This window comes from Geotrypetes seraphini, chromosome 19 (genome assembly GCF_902459505.1).
Source record: "Geotrypetes seraphini chromosome 19, aGeoSer1.1, whole genome shotgun sequence".
NCBI classification, from domain to species: Eukaryota; Metazoa; Chordata; class Amphibia; order Gymnophiona; family Dermophiidae; genus Geotrypetes; species Geotrypetes seraphini.
The window spans coordinates 14,098,988-14,118,237 of record NC_047102.1 but is presented as its reverse complement, the minus strand read 5'-3'; positions in this window follow the sequence as shown (position 1 = coordinate 14,118,237).

The following is a 19,250-nucleotide window of genomic DNA, read 5'->3' as shown; positions in this document are numbered from 1 at the left end:
AAATCTGACCTGCATTCTTTGTTACATGACACCAGGAAAATGGAATGCCAACAGACAAGCTCTCAAAGAATTCATTTACCAGAACTCCCTAACATCACCTCATAACCTACTTCTTATACTGTAATCCAATGTATATTTTTTCTTCTAACCAACTTGCACCTTGTAATCACTGACCGCTCAGTGACATCTTATCTATTTATACACTGTAATTTGCTGACTGTACAGCTTTTCTTCATTGTGAACCGCCTAAAAGTCGCAAGATTGTGGCGGTATAGAAAAAATAAAGTTATTATTATTATAAACCTCCACCTAGAAGACCACACCTCCAAACAAGTAGAAAATATACTCTCATACCTCAAAGCACTGAACTACCAGATCCTCAACCCCCAACCCACACATGAAAAAGGCCACCAACTAGATATCGCTGCATACATGTCCCAACATCCTCACAATCCTGAAATCCACATCTCAAATGGGGCCTGTCATCCCTCCCTCTGGTCAGACCACTACAAATACATCTTTAACATCAACTGGGCTCAACGCAATTGAACCCTCCACATTCTGGGACAAAGCAGACCTCGCAATCACTAATATAGCCCCCAACAAATTCATATTCCAATGGCGAACCTTAAGCGAAACCATCCTGAATGAGCTAGCTCCTGAAAAATCAAAATTCAGAATCTGCAGACTGTCAGACAAATGGTTCGACACTGAACTTCTCCAATTAAAAAAGCTCTGCAGACAACTAGAAAGAGAATGGAAAAAAAAAGAACCTAGAACACATCAAAATATCATGGAGAAGTCAAATCAAGCTTTTTAATTATGAGAAATCTACATAAAATAAGAAAATTCTTCGACCCAGAGCAATTCAGGCTAATTGTTCAATCCCTAGTCTTAGGTCTACTGGACTATTGCAATTCCCTCTATCTACCCTGTCCTGCCAACATGATAAAACAACTCCAGACTATACAAAACACCGCCCTCAGACTGATCTACTCTCTTTGAAAATATGATCACATCACCACTGCCTAGACTCGCACTGGCTACCAATACAAGCACAAATTAAATTCAAATTCTACTATACTATTATTCAAAGCATTAAATGGCTCTGCCCCCTCCTACTTAAACAACTGCTTAAATCAGATCCTCACCACAAGACAAAGAAGAACCCTGACCCCTTTTGCCTTCCCTCCGCTCAAGGGCACTCAGCGCAAGAAGATGTTTGACAACCTTCTTGCGAAGCAAGCAGCAAAACTTAACCACTCCATCTCCAACCTGCTGACTGCAAAGGGCGACCTCAAAACATTTTGAAAAGAAATCAAAACCCTGCTTTTCAAAAAATTTATCCAGATATCTTAACATCCCCCCCTTCCCCCTCCTCCCAGATAAATTCCCCTCCCAAAGCCTCCACTTAGGTAATCTCTTCCTCCTCAAAACACCAACCAAGAATACAGATCCCTGAAATGTAATGTAATCTTATTTGTAACCTAACTGTAACTTATTTTTTATATTACCTAGAAATGTACAGTCATCTTAATATCCCCCCAAAAAACTATTGTAACTTCATCGGAAATGTCCAGTCAGCTCTTTTGTAATCCGCCTTGAACTGCAAGGTATAGGCGGAATAGAAGTCACTAATGTAATGTAATGTAACCTCTGAAGAGGCTAAATAATAATAATTTTATTCTTATATACCGCCATACTGGAAAAGTTCTAGGCGGTTTACAACAAGGTGAGCTAATACATGGGATACAGATAAAATACAAATTAGAATAATGGATTTAAAAACAGATAAAGACAGAAAGCATTTACAATATAATGCAGAAAATACCGGCTTGGCAGGGAAAGAAGTAATTATTATGATCATTAAACATCAGATCCTAATGCTTTTTGGAATATATATATTTTTTTATTTCTCTTGATACTTATTTTTTATTTCTTTTTATTTCTTTTACTTATTATTTCAATTCTATCTTTAATTTATTTATTCATTACTTGTTGGAATATTCATTTCTATCTCTATCTCTACTTCTGTCTTTATATTTTTATCTTTACTTTTCATAAATTGTTTCTTCAGGTACTTTAGTTAGATTGTGAGCCTTTGGGACAGTTAGGGAATTTCCAAGTACCTATCTTATTTATTTTTATTTATTGTATCTTTTAATGCATCATTTTTGTAAACCGCTTAGAAACCTCACGGTTATTAGCGGTATATAAGAATTAAATTAAATTAAAATTAAATTAATACATAAAACAGATAAAATACATCAAGTTGAATATAAGGAACTTGATTGAAAAAATGAAGCAGAATGCATTAAGATACCAGCCTATCAAAGAGTTGATAGGGATGGATGCCTCTGGCAAATCTCTTTTGCGGTACTAGATCTGTCGTAGGGAACTTGCCAGCAGCTGCGGTGGGTGCACTCCCGCTGGGCACCAGGAAAGAGCTTGTTTGACAGTGGGGGGTGCTTCGCATCAACTTTCTAGTTTCATCATACTGTGTTGAGATCCAGAGGGGTCTGGATAAAACGTAGGTCAAAGATGGAGGCATGTGCCAACTCTGTGTGGGTGCTCGAGCATCCCCAAATTTGAGCAAATGCTTTCACCTTGTGCAAGAAGGGGTAATGTGTGATGGGTTTTGCACCCCCCAGCCATTTGAAAATGGTGGCTCCTACAGAGAGATGAACAAGATAGAGGCAGCGGGTCTACTGCGGAGAAGCCTTCATTGGCACTAATGCTTAGCCCCTGGCAAATTGTAACTTTTTGTGTGTGCAGCAGCTAATGAGTGAAATCAAATCCTCAGCAGACATTTGTGTTAGCCCTGAAGGCACTGCTCCACCTTGCAGTGCAGTGGATATCGGAGTTGGTCTAACCTTCAGACAAGACTAGACAGCTGCTGCTGCTGGAAAGCACCAATGGCAGCTGTAGTAGAAGCAAAACTTGAAAAACTATCAATATATAAGAACATAAACCTAGCCTGTTTCCACAATGACCAATTCAGATCACAAGTACCTGGTAGAAACCCAAGCAGCATTCTCAAGGCTACCAGATCCCAGGGCAAGCATTGGCTTTATCTGCAGGAAGGGAGGATAATGAGTTTTGGGAATTGCACTTATTTGTATGCATGTGATTCACCCTTAATATTAAAATAATTTTATCTTGGGGGCAGATTAGTTGTAAGGCAGATTACGCCAATTACAGAAAATTCGGATATACTTCTCTGAAGCAGAATTTGCACAACTACTTTACACTTATATTCTGTCCTGCATGGATTACTGCAATTCACTATTCATAGGACTGTCTTTAAAGAATCTGCTATGATTACATGTGCAAAATGCAGCAGTTCACCTACTTAAAATCTGAACATCTTTGACCCCATCAGTCCAGCACAGGCCGCTGTACACTGGCTGCGTGTTCATAACCACTGTATCTTCAAAGCTCTAGCCTTCAAATTCTTTGATAATATGGTCCCCGCCTACACGTCAGAAAATATCAACCTATATCCCTAACCGGCCACTAAGATCACAAGGGGAAAGACTTTCTACTCCGCCAGCACAAACCCTTCAACTAGAATATGCCTGCAAACGAGCCTATTCTCACCTAGATTATGGAATGAAATCCCGCCTACCGTCAGATCACTAGTAGGAATACTTAATTTCAGGAAAGCGGTAAAAAAACCCTCTTTTTAATCTCGTTGAGTTCACAAAGATTACCCCTAAACCAATTCTGATTAAGCTGTCCTTATATGCTAAGCTGTAAACATTTTCTATGATTTGTGAGAAATTTCTAAACCTTTCTTGCTACTATAAATAGTCCAATCACTTATGTTAGATTTCTCCTTTTGTGTATGGGAATTGTCTTACCACTGTAAGAAGTCTGAACTCATTCTATCATTATTAGAAGTTTCAAGTTTATTGAAATATTTTTTAGATCGCTTATCATCTGGTTTCTAAGCGGTTAACAATATAAAATTACATAAAAACAAAGAATAAATTACATAGAAACTTATAAAAACGGGATAATGGATAAAAGTCAGAGACATACAGACTACACAACAATGGGGTAGTAGGGATGAACTACAATTAATATAGAAAAGGCGAGACATAAAAGGATAAAACAATCGGTTGGGTAAAAAGCAGAAATTTAAATTTAAATTTTAAATTTAGCCCTTAAAAGGGCAATTGTTATCCAAAAGCATCTTGGAATAAAAATGTTTTTAATTTAGTTATGAATTGATTTATATCAGATTCGTAGCATAGATGGATCGATAATGAATTCCACAGAGTAGGGGCAGTAACAGCAAAGTTATTGGAGCGTAACATATTAATCGATTTTAAGGAAGGTATAACTAAGAGTCTTTCTCAAACTATCTTTTCGCTTATGACGATTAGAAATCTACTCAAACTTTCTTAGCACTAATTTATATTATGTGTGTTAACTTGAAACAATTCTGGTCTCTTTTGGGAGGATGGGCTAAAAAAGTGAAAAAAATCAAGTTCACCTAAGTGTGCTAAATACTGTTGCATCAGTCCTGATGGATATCATAATCTATTTGGTCAAACGGATTTGATCCACTTTTTGCATTGACTTTGGGACAGAGAGAAGTGTTGAAATTTAGCAGTGTGATAATCCTTTTAAAATGTTAATACAGGGCATAAACTGATCTGGATATATTCTCAGAAATTTACTTGTAAATTAAATGTTATTTTTCTGTTCTTATTACTTCTATGTGTAAAGGAAGCATCTTCGTTTCACAGATACGTTTGCAAATATGCTGCAAAATTCACAAATCTGTGAAAACGTGTGAAATTTGACTGGATGTGCAAATTCCACCGTATTTCTTGGGGATTCAAGAGCGAAAAAGTGGCAGGGGAAGGAACAAAGGTGAGGATTGTAAATGCACCAAAATGGTCACATTTACTTGTTTTGCATATTCATTAGGGTTATCCCAAAAACCCGACTGGCTGGTGGTCCTCCAGGATGGGGTTGGGAACCACTGGTCTAGACTAGAGCATTCTCGACAGTGGTACCCACACTGTGGAACAAAATGCTTCTTGAATTACATCTGCTGGACTATTATGGGTGTTTTTGTAAAACACTGGTTTCATGTAGTTTTTATGTGATAGTAATAAGAGGTTAGGTTGAAATGGAGCAGAAATTAGGGAAAATATAACCAGGAAATGTTAAAGGTTTTATTAAGAATGGTGGGACAGTGAAGTTTTTCAATGGTAATGTAATGTAATGTAATGTAATTTATTTCTTATATACCGCTACATCCGTTAGGTTCTAAGCGTTTCATTTGTGAACTGCTCTGATTGTTTTTGTTAGCATGTATAAATAAATATCTCTAGGCGCTCCTTTTTACGAAGCCGCGTTAGCGGTTTAAAGCGCGCTAAACTGTCGGCCGTGCTAGCTGAGCAGGCGGTAGTTTTTCGGCTAGCGCGTGATAAAAAGTCGCGTGCGATAGAGCCGCTCACGTGGCTTTGTAAAAGGAGCCCTAGATGTTTGGTAAAATTGTATGAGTACCATTTTTTTTTTTTTTTTTTCTAATTTGCATGTATAAAACAAGACAAATGAAGTTTTAAACTATGGAGCTCCTCTAATCTAATCTAGGATTTGTGGATCACTCTGTGCCTATAAAGCATGAGTGTCAAAGTCCCTCCTCGAGGGCCGCAATCCATTTGGGTTTTCAGGATTTCCCCAATTAAAATGCATGAGATCTATTGGCATACAATGAAAGCAGTGCATGCAGATAGATCTCATGCATATTCATTGGGGAAATCCTGAAAACCCAACTGGATTGCGGCCCTCGAGGAGGGACTTTGACACCCCTGCTATAAAGGATCAAGGTGATTTGCAATGTCAAGAACCCATGCAAACCACGAAGAGCTACAAAGAGCAAAGCTATAAAAAAAAACAACAACCCCCCAATGAACTTTTCAGTATACCGTACAGAGAACTCGGAGGGTGTACAGGTGAAGGTTAAGGCAGGCTACAGTACCATTATCAGAGCCTGTTAATTAGAATGAACAGGAAAAAGTGAATGGAAGCTCTATATTCTCCATATGGATGGTCGCAGAAGGATATTTACAGTAGATTAAAGAAAGTCACAGAACATTAAGAAAGGCTGGTGCAGAACAAGGTGATCATAGGAAGAAGGGAATATGGAGGAGTCTGTTTGGTGGTGGCAGTTCAGTTGAAGAGGAAGGTCTTCACTGCTTTTCAGAAGGCCATCGACGAGTCCTGAGATCTTATTTGCGCAGGCAGTTGGTACCATTGCCGAGGGACGTAGCGTTTACGAGTCGTTTCCGTTTGGAGAGATCTTCCTGGGGGTATGCATGGTCATTCTGCTTCAGAGCAGAGGGGCGGGTGGGGGGTGGACTGATGTAACATGGATGTGATGTAAGCAGGGGTGATGATGTGGAATCTTTTGTAAGCTATTACTAGGGCTTTGAATATGCAGCGTTTGTTGACAGGTTGACAGTGTTCTGCGTGGGGAGATGGGGGTCACGGTAGTTGAGGCTGTATAGGAGGTGGATCGCCAAGTTTTGGACTTCCTGAAGGCGTTTGAGTTCTTTGGTGGTTGTTCCATTAAATATGGAGTTACAGTCGTCCATCCTAGAGAGTACATAGGCGTAGAGGAGCTGAGCTAGGTCAGGTTTAGATATGTAAGGCTTGATCCTGTTTAGTTGGCGTAGAGGTGGCCATCTAGTATCACTCCAAGGCTGCGCACCTGGTCCTTTGCAGTTAGGAGGGTGGCATTCGTGTTGTGTGGGCGAAGCTGGTGTTTTTCTTTGTGATCCACAGGAGTTCGGCCTTAGCGGCATTCAGCTGTTTCATGTCAGAGGCAGTGTTGGAGTCTAATGAGTTGGGCAGATTGGTTCTCACCTATACATTTCTTGAAAACTGTATTAATTTTAAGCCATTTAAAATAGACTTTATCTAGTATTTCAGGACATCAGTTTGCCTAGCAACCCTTGCAAAATTTCCTGGCTGATTATGCTGTGTCTGGAACACTCTGGGTGAAGACCAGCTCCTTTCATTTACAAGATAAAAATGTGATGACGATAGAATTAATGATTCCATCTGCTAAAGCACATCATTACTTTCATTCTTTGGGAATGCTCCTATGTAATTGATTCCAGGTAGTGTTCCTTTTAATGCAGTCACTCCTACCTACTGAAAATAAAACCAGTATTCTGTGCATTGATGTATATATCTGACACATACAGATTCAGATGTCTGCCTGAAGAAAGTACTTTGCATTGCCATCGGATAAAGATTGCATACTTCACTTATTTTTCGGATATGAAAAGACATGTCCTAATTATAAAGATTCATATACTTCCTGATGTTCTCTAGAGAAACTCAGAGGAAAAAGAGACAGTTCCTGCTTTTTACAGCCTGCTGTTCGACAGTCATTTACTTATTTAAAAATTTTATATAAACTAAACTAAACCTTAAGTTTGTTTACCGCATCATCTCCATAAAGATAGAGCTTGGCACCGTTTACAGGTAATAATTAGAGAATGACACGGTGACAAAATTCATCACCGTTCCCGTCCCTGCGGATAACCGTGGGAAATAATCCCATGCCATTTTTTAGTGTCTATTTCAGCCTCAGTCCTTTTACACCAGCATTCTTCAAAGCAAAGCTTGCGGGTCAGTGGTTGTGGTCATTCGTACTCTGATTCTTATTTGAGCTAAGTATAGGATAATGAAGCCATTGTGACATCACTGCTGAGGTTGGCTCTTAGTCACTGGTGGAATGGGGCATTATGACATCACAATCTCAGCTCTGGAATGTTGCTACTCAACCTCGGTCCATCTACACCAGCGTTCTTCAAAACAAAGCTTGCGGGTCAGTGGTTGTGGCCATTCATACTCTGATTCTTATGTGAGCCAAGGATAATGAAGCCATTGTGACATCACTGATGTGATTGGCTCTTAGGCACTGGTGGAATGAGGCATTATGACATCACAATATCTCTCTGGATACCAGAGACTGTCATTCTGTAGTGTCTGTTTCAACTTCAATCCTTCTACACCAGCATTCTTCAAAGCAAAGCTTGCGGGTCAGTGGTTGTGGCCATTCATACTCTGATTCTTCCCTCTCTCCTTAAAGAATGACATGAAGATGGTTTACCGCGGTTATCTGCGGGGACGGGAACGGTGATGAATTTTGTCACCGTGTCATTCTCTAGTAATAATTTCAGTGGTTTCAAAAATAACACTCATAAAAACAGAATATAAACAAACTGTTACACAAAGACCCAGTAAGGTCATCATAAATATATCTTTTAACATAACAGTAATACTCAGAGAACTCTCAGCATCTTCTCATCAACTGCAGTACAAAGGAAAATAATACAAGTTCAAAAAGGACAGTTCACATATTGTATCATAAGTTGGGAGCTATTTTTTTTTTTCTAAAATTCCCCTATAAGAATAGCCTTAATGGGTCAGACCAATTGTCCATCAAGCCCAGTAGCCCGTTCTCACGGTGACCAATCCAGGTTATTAGTACCTGGCCAAAACCCAAGGAGTAGCAACATTCCAGAATCCCAAAGAGTAACAAAAGATTCTAGAACCCCAAAGAGTATCAAGATTCTAGGCAGAATCTCAAAGAATAGCAAGATTCTGGAACCCTAAAGAGTAGCAACATTCTAGAATCCCTAAGAATAACAAAAGATTCTAGAACCCCAAAGAGTATCAAGATTCCAGGCAGAATCTCAAAGAATAGCAATATTCTGGAACCCTATAGAGTAGCAACATTCCAGAATCCCAGAGTAACAAAAATTTCTAGAACCCCAAACAGTATCGAGATTCCAGGCAGAATCTCAAAGAATAGCAAGACTCCGGAATCCTATAGAGTAGCAACATTCCAGAATCCCAAAGAATAACAAAAGATTCTAGAACTCCACAAGAGTATTAAGATTCCAGGCAGAATCTCAAAGAATAGCAAGATTCTGGAACCCTAAAGAGTAGCAACATTCCAGAATCCCAAAGAGTAACAACAGATTCTAGAACCCCAAAGAGTATCAAGATTCTATGCAGAATCTCAAAGAATAGCAAGATTCTGGAACCCTAAAGAGTAGCAACATTCCAGAATCCCTAAGAGTAACAAAAGATTATAGAACCCCAAAGAGTATCAAGATTCCAGGCAGAATCTCAAAGAATAGCAAGATTCTGGAACCCTATAGAGTAGCAACATTCCAGAATCCCAGAGTAACAAAAATTTCTAGAACCCCAAAGAGTATCAAGATTCCAGGCAGAATCTAAAAGAATAGCAAGATTCCGGAACCCTAAAGAGTAGCAACATTCCAGAATCCCAAAGAGTAACAAAAGATTCTAGAACTCCACAAGAGTATTAAGATTCCAGGCAGAATCTCAAAGAATAGCAAGATTCTGGAACCCTAAAGAGTAGCAACATTCCAGAATCCCAAAGAGTAACAAAAGATTCTAGAACCCAAAAGAGTATCAAGATTCCAGGCAGAATCTCAAAGAATAGCAAGATTCCGGAACCATAAAGAGTAGCAACATTCCAGAATCCCTAAGAGTAACAAAAGATTCTAGAACCCCAAAGAGTATCAAGATTCCAGGCAGAATCTCAAAGAATAGCAAGATTCCGGAACCCTAAAGAGTAGCAACATTCCAGAATCCCAAAGAGTATCAATATTCCAGGCGGAATCTCAAAGAATAGCAAGATTCTGGAACCCTAACTAGTAGTAACATTCAATGCTACCGATCCAGGGGAAGCAATTGCTTCCTCTATGTCTTTCTCAATAGCAGACTATGGACTTTTCCTCCAGGAACTTGTCCAGCCCATCAAGCTATGTCTTATTGTTCTTTTAGAAAATTAGTTAAGTCCACTTTGTTTGACAAATTCATTACCTAACTTAGGAGTTTTTAAGACTGTAACTAGTGTATTTATTGTGTGATTGTACTTCGCTGATTGTCCAGTTTCTCTTAGTGTAAACCGCCTAGAACTTCTGGTGATGGCGGTATAGAAGAATAAAGTTATTATTATTATTATTAAAGCAGTGTTGCTGAACTCAGTCCTGGAGTACCCCCTTGCCAGTCAGGTTTTCATTCATTGTGGATATCCTGAAAACCTGACTGGCAAATGAATACTCCAGGACTGAGATGAGCAACACTGACCTCTAGCACCAACTACACAGTATATACAGAATTTTCCTTCATTTCCCGTACACAGTTTTGGCATATGTTCTAAAAAAAAAAGTTACAGTTCATATCCATGGGTGTGGAATTCTATATATTTTGTAAAATTAAATATACTATAAAAATATAAATCTGGGGCAGGGGTAGGCAATTCCGGTCCTTGAGAGCCACAGGCAGGTCTGGTTTTCAGGATATCCACAATAAATATGCATGAGATGGATTTGCATCTCAAGGAGGGAATAAGTAGCTAACCTCTACAATATCAAATTAACATGCCCAAAATAATTTGCAGACTTTAAATAAATATATATGTTTGAAATGTAAAGCGCGCAGACCCTTAAATCAAACCATTCAGTGTATTTACTGAAATATAGTTGCCGGTGGGACAATCATTGCCTTTACAAGTCCCTACCCGCCTTGATATATAGCAATAGAAGCAAAGGAATCTTATTCATTAAGAATGAATATGAACTTATCTGTGGGGTCCGTGGCGGTCATCTGATGTATACACAAGGCAGTCACAGTTGAAAAAGTGCTGGTGGAACAGAAGTGCTCTAAAGTGCCATATCAACGCCGCTAACTGAGTTAAATATGACATTAGCAATAGGTGAGTATTGCATTGAAATATACGACCTTGGTGATGCCAGGAAATAGGAGCTATCCTTACCATCTGTAGGGCCCTGTCTAGGGTAGGGAGCACTCGGTTATTCCATAGAAAGGCAGGTACCACTAGAGTTTCTTGACATGTTGCTTAAAAATGTATATCCTGGTGGTGAATGCATGCCTGCCTAAGACCACACGAAGGCGCCATCTGCTCAGTGTAGATTTTATTGTGGAAAACACTGCCATAAAAATGATCACAAACAGGAAAAAATTAGATCACATCACCCCTCTGTTAAAAACTGCTCATTGGCTACCAATGCCATACCGTATCATATATAAAATAGCTATTCTTTCTTTCAACGCTCAAAACACTAAAGAACCGGCCTTTATCCACAAACTTCTCAACCCGCATGAACCTACAAGAGTCCTAAGATCCTCTTCCGAGCCCCTTCTTCATACACCCTCTCTAAAAATCATTAGCACACGCCGGGCCACCTCATTCGTAATAACGGCATCTACGATATGGAATTCCTTACCTCTCTACATCCGGGCAGAAAAAAAATGTAGATCAATTTAAGGGAATTCTAAAGAGTTACCTTTTCAAAGATGCGTTTGACTGTTAAACAGACTAGGGGGGCTCCTTTTACCAAGGTGCGCTAGCGTTTTGAGCGCACGCTGAATATTACCGCGCGCTATAGCGCCTGCCACGCGGCTAGAACTGTTTGTGGTATTGAACTGAACTGTTTGTGGTATTGCGGTATACAAAAATAAAGTTATTATTATTAGAACCAATGCCAGCTCAATGCGACTTCAGCTGATACAAAACACTGCTATTAAACTAATATATAACGCCAGGAAATACGACCAGGTTTCACCATTACTAATAGACGCCCACTGGCTTCCAATTGGTCATAGAATCACCTTCAAAATAATGCTACTTCTCTTTAAACCTTTAGCCTTTAACGAACCGCAATTTATATCCAAACTATTAATACCTTACAATTCTCAACGCTCACTCCGCTCAACCGGCCATAATCTTCTTACAGTCCCCTCTTTAAAAATTATTGGAACAAGAAGATCTGACTTATTCTCCGTGATGGGGCCACAATGGTGGAATGCCCTACCGCAATATATTGGAAATGAAAAAGACGTCAAAATTTTTAAAAAATTTTTAAAATTTTAAAAAATTTAAAAAATTTTTAAAAATTTTTAAAATCTTATCTATTCCAAGATGCTTTTAACATTTAATTCTCAGTGAGATTTTAATCATGCTGTGGTTTAATTACCCCTACCCTATTGTTTTTTTCCACTTTCTACCATAAACTGAAAATTGTAATTTTTATTCCTTCCCTCCCGATTCATGTCTGTTTTATATGAAATTGTATTGTTAAATTCTTTGTTTCATTTTACTATATTATATTTTGACTATGTACATCGCTTAGTAATTCAAATAAGCGATTTATCAAATATATTAATAAACTTGGAAACTTGGAGGTCTAGCGCGCGCTAGTGCCCTAACGCAGCTTAGTAAAAGGAGCCCTAGGTTACAGCCAGAGAGGTCCCATAATTCTTATTCCCTATTTTCCCTATCGTGAGTTACCTTTTCTGTACTCTTTACTCATATTTTGTAGTTCTCCCATTTTTTCACATTGGTCTCCTGTTTGTCTCCCCCTTTTTTAAAATATGAATTGTAAAACGCTTAGAAGCCTTGATTTGCGTTTTATCAAAAATAAACTTGAAAGTAGGCAATATACTATAATAATGGACTTTGATACCATTTCTTTCAAGTCTCCCTCCTTCTCCACTGTTAGATCTTCATTGTGCAACTTCATTTGCTTTCCCCTTAAATTGGATCGTATATTTTGGTGGACAGGAAGTATTTCACTGCACACAATAATGGTACAATATAAATAATAAGTGTTAAGTGTGAGAGCTTCTATCTCCTCTATCACCCAAAAATAATATCTTATCTTAGTATTTGATCCCATTGTCTTTCTCCTAGCCTTATAATGTTCATATGCTGGTTGTGTTTTGATAACTGTTTAATGTTTGTTTTCCTCGGGGGCTGTGTCTCCAGATGGGTTCGTTATGTAACATAGGCCTAGATTCACTAAAGTCCGCAAATCGATCCTATTCGGGTCCTAGCCATTTCTGAGTCATTCTGGCCGATCGATTCAGTAAAGCTTGTCCCTGCAAATGATCATATCGCAAACACGCCCCCACGTCTCGCTGTAACATCGATCGACGCGCGTGCGCCCCGTCTCCTTGTCGGTTTTGAAGCACATAGTGCATGCGCTAGCTCTTTAGGACTTCACTGCCTAGAAATGGGGCGGGGTTTAATCGCAGACGTCATTGGCGGGCTCCGAATGCGCCCACCGCAAAGCAATGTTGTCGTAAAAAATGCTATATAAGAACTGTAGTTTTTACCAACCTCTCTTTTTTTTTCTTAAGTGGTGTTGCAAGCTGTATAAGCTGTGATTGTAGCTTTTTGAAAAATTTGTTGGAGATGTTTAAGGAGAAACAGCATCGGAAGTTTGTGAGCGATCAAAACCCAGAAAAGTGCTGGGTTTTGAAAATCCATCCGGATCCCTGAACATGTCCTCAAAAGGAGATATGTCCGTGGAAATCTGGATGTTTGGTAACCCTATATAAATACATCTGGAATGTGTGTGCGTTTTGAAGGATTTGTTTCCTGGAGCTCTTGAGATAGGGTTACCATACGGCTCTAAAAAACCAGGACGGATTGAGACATCTGGGTCTTACCCCCATTGCTTTCAATGGAAGTAAAATCTGGATATCTCATTCCATCCTCTTTTTTATGGAGCCATTTGGTAAACCTATCTTGAGGGATTCTTCATCTCTCCCCCCCCAGTCCCCATTGTTGTGCTGTACCAGTTCCTTTAATAAAGCTGACCTCTGGGAAATCGAAAAAGTGCATTTGGATTCATTTTCTTAAATGTCCTTAATGCATCCCTCTTTATCTCAGCACGAGCATGTTCCAGATGAATGTAATGACATTTATTTTTAAGCTCCAAGAAGTCTACAGATTTGCCTTGGAGACCAAATTATTATAATAGGTCAAGTGGCAGCAGCAAATCTGATTGTACTGTGTTTGGGCTTCTATAATTTGTAGCACTTAACCAGAATAATAAACATAATTTGCAGTGTTTGCAACTTGGGCTGCTGTCTAGTTGGTTTAAAAAAAAAAAAAAATCTAAAAAAACCCCATAACTTACGAAATGGGTACATATGGAAATCTGCTTCCTGTTTGGCAACTGGTTAACGACAGATTTTGGAAAGCAGATGCCTAAGGTGGCAATAAGGGTGCTCGTTCAAACTTCTGAATAAGATGACTGAATGAAGCTGGCCACTGGGACAAGAGGCTTCTGAATGCACTCGTAACACTGTAAATTTATTTTTAATGGAGAGAGGGAAAAGGTCTGCTTTAAGCATGTCTTTAAAAACACTTTAAACTGATGATTGGTATTATTTTTAATTCCCACAAAGAACTGCTCATTTGCACAAAAAAAAAAAAAAGAAAAGAAAAAGAAAATTCAGTGGAACCAAAGAGCTGTGTCTGACTCATTTTGTGAACCAATCCTGGGACTGACCAGAGAAAAGAGGAAGTGGCAGTAAGGCCTGACTTCCATTTGCTCACTGGAAACTGAAAGCTGGACATTTTATTTGTACTCATCATATAATTTTATATCTCTTTTCTTAGTGTGAATTAAAATGTTTATCAGCAGCATAACTTTTCAGGTCAGCCATCACCTGCTCAAGAAAAGTCTCACACATTATTGATTGATGATGAATGGTCTTAAGAACATTTCTTGGTTGACTGGCTCCTTAAAATAGATGACTGGCAGGAATTTCCTGGTATTTTCAAGGTCATCTTTTGATCCATAAAATTAGCAATGATTTCCACAAGCTGCTGATGCAGGTGGTAGTGTCAAAACATCTGAACCATCTGGAAGATGTACTAAGTCAAATTTACAAGTTAAAAAGTGATAAATCACCGGAACCGGATGGTATACATCCCAGGGTACTAAAAGAACTCAAACAAGAAATTGCTGACCAGCTTTAGTGATCTGTAATCTGTTGCTAAAATCGTCTGTAGTACCTGAAGATTGGAGGGTAGCCAATATTACACCGATTTTTAAAAAGGGATCCAGGGGAGATCCGGGAAATACAGACCGGTAAGTCTGACTTCAGTGCCGGGTAAAATGGTGGACAAACAATAATAAAAAAATAAAATTGTGGAACATGTAGACAAACAAGATTTAATGGGGCAGAGCATGGGTTCAGCCAAGGGAGATGGAGGAAATTTAGTTTTGATGCCTTGGTGCTGGCCTTGAAGCAGTGGATGGGAAGAGAGTCCGCGAAACGCTGGCCGCGTTGGCATTTGTAGAAAGCAGCACGGCATGTTGAAAGATTAATATAGAGATTTCTCAACCAAGCATAAGATAAGTGACGTCTTTTTTTGTCACCTTTTCAATATACCGGATAAGTGCAAATGCACACTAGCAAGTTTTTAAAGGATTTAAATTAAAAATTAAAGAAAATTAAACAGAATAATAAAGTTAAAATAAGATAGTTGGATTTTTACTTTTAGTCCTTGGCCGATGACTGGAGCATTTAGGAGCATAACTACGCTGACTTCTCGGTTGTGATTGGGCAGCTGTGCGTAGACTCCGATTCTGAGGCCTGTGTAATGTGTTACTCTTCTCCGGTGGAATAATGTGGTATACATTTTGTGTACTTTTGTAATTTTGATTAGTAATACCACAGGGGTTAATTATTTTAGTATATATAAGTGGTTAATGAACCATTTAAGAATCTTAACGAGCAGTAATTGGCAGATAGACGTCCAAAGAATGTGGACATCACTTTGTAAGCGCCTCTACAGCCGTTTCCACTAATGTCTTTTTTTCCTCACATCTGATATGAAAGCTCTCATGGTAGGAACCCTCATAACTGAAAGGAAGGGCTGTGGGTCAATGGGTAAAAGCCCTGTGCTCATCTTCTGGAGGTCATGAGTTCAAATCCCAGCAGATATTTTAATTCTAGCATTCTACCTTGCAGGTGCATCTTGATGATCTCACAATAAGGTCAGCATTGTGCAGCTGCACACCTCCATTTGCAATGAAGTAGAAGCCATGCTAAGGTCTGTATCTGTTTTTTTCATTTTTAAGCTTTTGCAAATGAAGTTATATATGCAATCTATATATTTTCATGTGCTTTCCTTGCTTTCATTAATGAGCTGATTGGAGCACTGTGTAGTCAGAAAAAAAGGGAAGCTTTTTAGCAAGAAACCTAAAGCTGTGTTTTTCATGTGCTGTGCTTCAGTTAATGGATCTTTTCCTCTAATTAGCAAATAGCATTACTGTTTGTCCAAAATATTAGAAGTTTTTGCATGCAATATATCTGTTTTGATGTGCCCTGTTTATGTGGTGCCTTATTAAATGTATTTTGAACTTAATAAAGCAAAAATAAAAACCCAGAGAGCTATTTAGCAGATCACATTAAGCACCTCCAAACTGTGCCTAAGTTCCGTCCATAGATCTCAGGTCTATCTGAAGCCCAAACTATGCTGAAAAGTAGACCTCCTTTACAATGCCTATAGGACCGAGTTTTACAATTGCTATGCAACTTGCTAGCTCATCATGTAGCACACTGGTTAAACCTGCAGCCTTCTACCCTAATGTTGCTGATTTGAATCCCAGTCACTCTCTCTGATGGAAGAGAAATAAATAAAAGCATTAAATAGATCCAACTCCCAGTATCACAATTATAATGAAAAACACCATAAAATCGCCATTCTAATAATGTCATAATAAAATATTATTAAAAGACACCAAAATATAAGTTGGGCATGCCCTAGGACATTGCAGGAAAGTTAACTCCCTAGACTCCACCAGAAATATATAAACCTCAAATCTAAATTTTTAAGATAAGGAGCACCCTCAGCGTGAGTTTGAAAGCTTTAAAGAGCGACTCAAAGAGCAGCTCTAGTGCTTAGAATAGCAAAGCCAGCAAACACCGAGCAGAGATTGCCACTCACCGCCAGCCGTTCATCATCATCTTGGTGCTCCTGTGTGCTTTAAAGTGCAAGTCAAGTACAAACAGTGTGCAATAAATAAATATATATAAAAGTGGAAGACAAAATGTTCACTGTCCTGCAAAGCCCCGAATGCCTAACCCACTGACCTGAACAGAGAATAAGAAAATTAGTCACTTGTCCCTCCATTACTTAGCTGAATAAAGGTGCTGTAGTAAATAGTAGCAAGGAGAGTCCAGCTTTTTTTTGGGATCAAAGACCAAATTTAAGGTGCAGTCCTCTTTCAACACAGCTCAACCCAGTCTAGGGAGTTAACTTTCCTGCAGTATCTTAGGGCATGCCCAACTTACATTTTGGTGTCTTTTAAGGATATTTTGTCTTGGGGTTTTTGCTATAATAAAATATTATAACATTAAGGACATTGTTAGAATGTCTAACTCTCGCCTAAAACCCGATTCTCTAAAGGATGTCTCAATATGTGGATGTCTAAACAGTGCTGAGCGTCACTGAGCGCGATTCTACAAAGGACGCCTATCTTGGACTTCTAAACTGCGCCTAACTTTAGACCTGCTTTGCAGAATCAGGGCCTTTCTGTCTATGATCTAAGTAACAATTAGTGGAAGGCAAGGTTGTCTCACCCATCTACAAAATTCCTAATAATTTCTCTTTTCATGCACATGTTGGACTTACAAAAGTGTGGCAACATGATCTTGAAATTGCTGATCAAACTGCAGACTGGGAATACTTTTGGTATTAAGTTAACAGACCTATACAATAAGTTAGCCTATTCAAGCTCTATCTTTTCTAGCCTACAGGGCAATATGGACTCTGGTTAAAAAACGGAGAGCGAACATTGCCAATACCAAAGTTTGATGGCATTGTAATCAAAATGATGGCGCTTTAGCACCAATGATCTTTGAATGCCCATGTAAGAATACCTTCTGGCAAAAGATATGGCCAACTATCCCCAAAATTCCGAAGACCACCAATTCAATTTTGCTATCCATCATCATCTTACGTTCAGCAACGCCTTCTTTACAATTAGACAATATACAACAATCTGTCATTGACATGTTAATAGCACTTGTAATCCAAATGATTCTTGGCTATTGGAAGGCCGCCACAACTCTGGATGATATCTTTTGGTTGCGTACAATTTGTCTTATCTATAAATGTAAACTTAAGGCTGCAGAAACCCCCCCCCCCTCATAAAATATGTACGATTAGGAATTCTACGAGCGCCGGAGCAGTTACCGCCGCTGCTGGCGCTAAAACCCGCGTTTCCCGTTATTAAAGGAGGGGGTTACTTTTTGATTCAGGCATTTCAGTGAAATGAAAATTGATTTTATTTTGAAATATTTCCCAAGGAAGTTTTGTTATTAATATTACGGTAACTGAAGATTTATTGTGAATGTTTGTTTAATTATTTTGGATGGTTTTTTTGTTGTTGTTGTTGTTGTTTACTGTAAGTTGCCTAGGTTTTTAGGCAAATAATAAATATTTTAGATAAATAACTAAAGTTAGGCACTTACACACAGGAGATACACCTAACTTTACCTGCGACCATTTACATCAACAAATCTCACGCCTAAAGTTCAGTGTGGATGCTCCTTATTCCGTAACTATATACAAACATTTGAGGAATTCCCCTGCCCCCTTTTTGATGCCACATGTAAATTTTATATACAGTTATAAGGATCTGGATGTAAATATGTTTGGGTATAAATCTACCCCACACTTTATCTTCAAGGACGCCTCAGCCCCACCACTCCACCGCTGTGTGATTTCTCAAAAAAACTGCGGGAAGATTTACATGGTGCCTCATCATTGGCTGTGCTACTTGTTGTATATCAAGTGTTTTTCTCAAATAGCATTTTCCCTGTTTCTGTTATTTTTAAATACTTTCGTTTTATAGTTATTTTAAATATGATAAATATAAAGTGCAATTGTACTTAGCTTAATCACAGCCAAACCTGGGAGTCTGACCCGACATGTTTCGCACAAAGAAGTGCTGTATCAAGGGTCTCCCTATGGTAACTGGAAGCTGTAACATGTAAATTTTGGACATGTAAATTGTAGGCACAGATTGCATGCCATACATTTATATTAAAACCAATTAACACTAAGGATTGACTCATATTCAATTGAATTGCATGCGCAAACTGGGCGCATACCCAAATATGTATGCGCAACTCAAAGCGCCATTTTTAGAATTCAGGGGTTAATGGTTGTAGAGGAGCATGAATGGGGCAGAGATAGGGAGGAGCTGGTGGCCGAAGAAAGATAGCCACGGGTAAACCAGGCAGTTTGGTCACTGTCCATGAAAGTTCTTGAATGTGTTACCTCACACGGCCTCCCCGCTTTTCTCTAAGGTTGCATCTGGCTTTTAGCACACAACCCGCAGATC